We start from the raw sequence: 6,445 nt of genomic DNA, 5'->3' as shown, positions 1-6,445 counted from the left end.
AGCCTCTCTTGGATTCTGATCAGTATCTAAACATATTAAAGTGTCCTCTATTGTAACAAACCTGTAACAGCTGACATTTACAAAGTAATTACTATGTACTATTGTTTTACGTGTCATATATGCAACTATTGAATCATCATAGTACCCTATGAAGTAGGTAGTATTTTTATCGTCATTTTCAAGAGAAAACAGATTCAGAGAGATTATATAACTTGTCCAAGTTCACACAGCTGATGAGTAAAATGGGATTCCAACCCAGCCAGTCTGGTTCCATAGCCTTTTCTATTCGCTAGATTCCCCATTGATCCGTTTTTATTGTTTATTATTTTTCTAGGTTTTTTAATTGCGTTATCTCGTCTCCTCATGACTTCCTCCCCACCTCCCAACTTATATTACGATAAATTTGAAATTTATAGAAAAACTGTAAGAATAGGTCTACGGCCATGCCACTCTGAACATGCCCGATCTTGTCTGATTTCAGAAGCTAAGCAGGGTTGGGCCTGGTTAGTACTTGGATAGGAGACCACCTAGGAAGACCATGTGCTATAGGCAGGGGGAAGCTGCAAGAATAGTACAATGGGCACCTATTATGTATCTTTTATCTAGATTCACTCACATCTACACACACACACACGCACACACACACACAGGCAATTACTCAGTGACATGACTCAAATTTCAGTTACCATGGTGTACTAACTGTAATTACATAAAGTATAAACTTCACTACCAGAACTTCAGTCTTCAAAGCACCGCATAATTAACAAATGTCCATCATAATCAGTGACAGTGACCAATCACATTTCTTTCCAAATCTGTCAGTGATTGGTCACTGCATATCTGTTATTCAGTTCATACACAGACAGCGAAGCATGCAGTTGTGTTGCCTCCTTGTCTCCCAGTGAAAACTCACATTTTATAAAAATAGATATGTGAAAGAGGAAATGGGCCAAAAAAAGATTAAAGTGCAGGAAAAAAAAACTGAAAGTGAGAATACTGAAAGTGAAATTAGAATCAAACATAAATGGAGTTATAGAAGAGATAACTTATAGAGTATTGACACTGCCACTACTGGAAACAGTCTATGCAACTAGAAGAACTTAATAAAGGTGAACTTATCAAGATTAATGAAGAAAGTGATAGTGATGAAAAGGATAAAGATGTCTTGAAGGTAGTGACATTGGCAAAAACTTCACATTAAAGAAAATTTTGGAGATATTTCATGACAGATAAGGGCAAAGGATAAAATGATACAAGCTAGTTCAAACAGGAAGGAGTATGAGAAGTTGCAAAGGCATAGAGAAGATGTTCCATCCATATAGTTAGTTATACAATCAGAAGAATTGTTCAAACTACTCTTTAAGTTTTTTACAATGAAATAAAATACTTTAATCCTCAATGTTTCTAGTGTTTTAAATTACAGTGTTCTAAATGAAAAATTGTTTTACTAATTTTTCATTTTTCTGCATTTATAACTAAGTATAAAAGTTTATATTTTGATAAAAATGTTTAAAGGTCATAGAATAGAGGTAATTTTTTCCACTGATTATTAAAATAATTTTACACAGCTTCACTCTAGTCATTTTTGATTCCTACTCTACCATGCAAAGTGAGGATTGCATATATGTACACATTTTTTTTCCCCCGAAACATTTGAAACTACTCAACAGATATCATGCTTCACCTCCTAAATATTTCAACATGTATCTCTATTTCTTAAGAACGGGGACATGATCACAGTACCTCTGTTTTCACTCTCAAGACGTTTAACATTAATACTATATCTGGTATTCAGGACGTATTCAAATTTCTCCAACTGAATAATATCCTTCGTAGCATTCTTTAATACCCAGTATCTACGTAAAGATCAGACATAGCCTTTAGTTTCCTTTAATCTAGAATAGTTTTGCTTTTTTTTTCTCCTCTCATGACATTGATATTTTTTACAGTTTAAAAAGTCCCACTATTTGGACTTGTCTGATTATTCTCTCATGCTTAGTTTTAGATCAAATCTAATTTGATTCCTCCACCTGCCCAACTCCCTAACCAGGGCTGGTAGCTATGATAAGTTATGGCGAAATTTCTGTAGTGTCCTTCTCTCTCTTTTATTCCTTTCTCTCTCTCCTTAACCAACCAACAACCAACCAACCAATTCTCTTCTCTCCAAAAAACAAACCAAACAATTCCACAACTAATTCCCTCACCCTCCCATACATTCTTAAGAATGGCTGAAATTCTATATCATTTTCTTCATTGTATTATTTCAAGGGAGTCCTTTTTATTCCTAGGGTGATCAAATGCCCCTTACACTGAAATTGAAATGGCTACCAGCAGCTTAAAAAGACACATCTCCCAGGGAAGTATTTGCCTTTAGCAAAGTTCTGTGCCCCGTGCCCATTCAGCCCCCAGAGCATAATTGAGTCTCTAACTTTTGGTTGAATTTAGTTGACATATAGCTCAGTGGGCAAAATTAAAGATTTTCAAATCAAACTCTGTCTTTACTAAAGCACTGCTTTCAAAGTGGTAATTAATAATAGTTCATACAGGAGAATGCCAGAGTCTGGGATAACCAGGTAGGTGTTTGAAAAAATCTTTGATAGAAATATTGTTGTTTTAGTTTAGGCAAACAAAATAACTCTTGTAGTATAATTTTCATGGATGGCCTGTCTCACCAACTAGTTTATAAACTTTAATTCAGAGAAGACAGAGTTATGATATCTTAAGGTCTTAGTCTCCATAGCTCCTAACACTTGCCTTACCCGTAACTGGAGTTTAGCAGATGCGTGCTGAATCAAGAATATATTTTTGACAAGAATATAACACTGATGATGATTTGGTCTCCTCTATTCATCGTATTAGAATAATGTCCATTAGTGGTAATTTTAACTTTGATCACTTGGTTAAAGTGGTGTGAATTAGGCTTCTCTTGTCAGATTATCTCTTTGCTTTTGTTATTATGCATAATGTATAACGAGATACTTAGAGACCATATGAATATCCTATTTTCCAATGTGAATAGGATATTTCCAATATACCATTTTCCACAGTGGTATTAATAGGCATTGATAATCTCTTCCGTTATCAATTTTTGTTTTAGTGGTTACAAAAATTATTTTCTAATTCTGTCAGGCCATCTACATTTATTAGCTGGCATTCTTCTGTAAAAAAGAGCTTTCCCTCCTCTCCTGGACCATCCCTCTTTTTTTGAGTATTTTTATTGACTCATGGATTCTTTTTCCTTCAGTACATTATAATGAATGACCATCATTATTTTTATCTTTCGAATTCCCCTATATTGGCCAGTAGGAGAATCTTTAATCTGGCTTCTGTATCATTTGACATGTCTCATCAGTTTGTGAATGCTTACCTGGTTATTTTTATTTGAGCACCAGATGGTGCATTTGGATAATTGTAAAAACTAGTTTGAGGCTTAGAATAATATTATCTTTCTCCAAGAAGGATTTATATTTGCTTCTGGAAAGAGGTTAAGGCCACTAGCAATCTTAGATCACCCTGGGAGGATTTGAAGCTGGGAGGGCTGGTCCATTTCTGGTTTGTCCTTACTTTCAATGTACTCCTTTGGGTCCCAACCCAAAGTCTGGGGTAACTCCCCTTTGAACTCCAATTTTATACCCCTATTCCTGTTAGTCTGTCAAAAGTTCTATTCAGCTTCTCAGTCAAATCTTTGGGAAAAGGAGCTCTAAATGTTCTGCTTACCTCTCTGGGTTTCCTTCTCTCAGATCTTGTTACCTTAATTCTTCATTGTTACGTGAGTGATTTTTAAATATTTTGTCCAACTTCTGTGAGTTTTCTTGGTAAAAGTGTTAACCTGAATTACCTAATCCATTACTGGAAGTGAAAGTTCCCTTATCACAGAGTTGAGTTTTTTAAAAAAATATGTAGTTATGTCATTTTCCTAATTAAAACACTTCAATGACTGCCTATTTTTCTTCAGAATCCTTAAGTAGGCCTGAAGGTATACATCCCCCAAATCATCTCCAGCCACTCTCCCTCTCACTTTCTACTTCTCAGATACATCGGCTCTCTTAGGCATGCCACACCGTCATAATTCGGGCTTTGCACTTGTGGTTCCTATCTCTTGACTACTGTTAACTGCTCCCACCCATCTGCCCCTGTGATCTAGTTAATGTTTACTTATTAGAGCTCAGCCAAATGTGTCTTCAGCAAGGAAGCCTCTCCTGGCTTCCCTGGCCTAGGTAGGTCTCAGTCATGGCACCCAGCTTTTCTTCAAAGCACTTAATAAAGTTTGCAACTACGTCGATTTGAGTGGTTATTTGAGTAATATCTCTTTTCTTCCATATGTTATATGGAGGCAGGGATCATGCCTGTTTTGTTCACCATTGCAGTCCCAGCAACTACTTGTAGCTGTTGTTCAATAAAATAGAAGAAAGAATAAAAATGAGATTGTTACTCAAAAGTCCTTTTCTGGGTCACTTATCTATGCAATTAGCTCTTTTATTTCCACCAAAGGTTCTGTACCTAGGGTTTTGTTGATACAGCTGAAATTTCTTGGCTTTCAACTTTGAAGTCTGATTAAAAAAAAAAAGTTTCAGTTTCCATTTCTCTTATGGTTACATTAATTTCATGTCAATAGAATGTTATTTTTAACCAAAGAAATGTTGTTCTTTGGTGACTGCAAAACTTTGAAACCAAGAGGTTATCTTGGTTTCAATGTAAACACACTGATCATTGAGAAGAAGCCATTCAGATCCTTGATTTCCAACTCCTCAGAAAGTGAAAAATAAGAGTCTTAGGTGATGAAGTCAAAATAATACAGCAAATAATGTTGCAAATTGTTTGCTTAACACGGATTTGCTTGGTAAATTCCCATCTGTTTTGCATTAGAAAATAAAAGACAGCCGCTTCTTTAAAGTTTGAAGGCAAGAAATCAATAAATAATGCGAACTCTAATTGATACTATAAGTTTTTATTTTAAAACCAGATTTAGGTTTACATTACTAGAAACTCGTATGAGCCTGTACCAATTTTGGATTTTCTATTTTAATATGCTTGATTTGGTTGGCTATTTTTCTTTCTCTAGGCCTATAGAACACACAAATGTCAACTGTTTCACATCTTTAGCCTCAAAGTCATTTCTTATTCAGTCATCTTTCCTGAATGGGGTCTTCACTGACAAAGCTGGGTAAAGAGAACTGTAAATTAACTTAGGTTTACAGGAATTACAGTTTGCCTCTTCTGGAGAAATATGGAATGAGTAGACACGCCACCACTGGGCGACATCTCATTTTTAGGCTCTGTGAAAATAAATCTTCCTCCTCTGCAAATGCAGAATACAGTCCACCACTCTTTAAAAGACACACATCTAAGCCTTCCTAATTAACTTTCATGTCAAATGGAGGAACCGATATGCTTGCCATGTAGGTTTAGAAATGGGTATATTCTTAGATATGATAGCAAGCAGTCCCATCTTCTCTAAACTCTGGCCTTCATTATCCAACTGCCTATTAACCATCTCCATATATGTAATATACTCAATCTTAACACGTCTAAAACTATACTCGTTTGCCCTTGCTCTCAAAAGCCTGTGTCCCATAATCTTCACCCACCATCTCAATAAATGACAACTTCATTCTTCTAATTGCTCTTGCTGAGGGGTCATCCCTGGTTCTTCAATTTCCCTCATACCCCGTATCTAGTTCACCAGCATATCCTCTCAGCTCTACCCTTAGTATGTGTCTAGAAGTTAACCACATTTCACTACTGGTTGTTACCACACTAGTTGAAGGCACTATAATCTCTTGCCTAGACTATTAACTGATCTTTCCTGCTTTCTTGCTATCCTATAACGCTCCTCTACACACAGCAGCCAGAGTTATCCTTTTAAAATGTAAATCATATAGATTTTTGTCTCAAGGTAGAATCCAAAGTCCTTACCATGTGCCTAAAAGCCATGAAGTCTGGCCTCTGGTCATTCCTTTGACCTCTTTGGCAGAACTTCCTTTTAATCATTCCACTCCACTCGAACTGGTTTCTGTGATTTTCCTCTATCATTCCAAGCTTGCTCCTACCTCAGAGCCTTTGCATATGCTATACTATCACCTTGAATGCCCCTTTCCTAATATCCTCATGGCTAGCACCTTTATCTTCCTCAGGCTTCTACTTAAATGTTTCCATTTAGGAAATACCTTTCCTGTACAGCACATCATTTTTAAAAAGTCCCTCATTCTCTTCTTACAGTAGTACTCTTTAATACCTTAACTAGAGTAGGGTTTATCCAGGGCAGTCCTGATCTCATCTGTATTGTCTTGACATAATTATAAGTAATTACTCCCAACCTTTTTTGATAAGTTATATGGCTGTATACCCTTACCATGTTTTATTTTTACAGTTTTCATCACAACCTAATACCACTTGTTTGTCTCTCCCAATTTGAATGTTGATAAGAGTTGACCATTTGTTTTGT

At 36.0% G+C, this 6,445-nt stretch overlaps 1 pseudogene; it reads left to right on the top strand.

The window, feature by feature from the left end:
• The first annotated feature begins 433 nt into the window (after positions 1-433).
• On the top strand, positions 434-552 carry LOC120599086 (uncharacterized; annotated as a pseudogene).
• Positions 553-6,445: the final 5,893 nt, after the last annotated feature.

Source organism: Pteropus medius, unplaced genomic scaffold (assembly GCF_902729225.1).
Source record: "Pteropus medius unplaced genomic scaffold, Ma_sr-lr_union100, whole genome shotgun sequence".
Lineage (NCBI taxonomy): Eukaryota > Metazoa > Chordata > Mammalia > Chiroptera > Pteropodidae > Pteropus > Pteropus medius.
The sequence above is the reverse complement of the archived record's forward strand: the minus strand, read 5'-3'. Positions and strand labels throughout refer to the sequence as shown.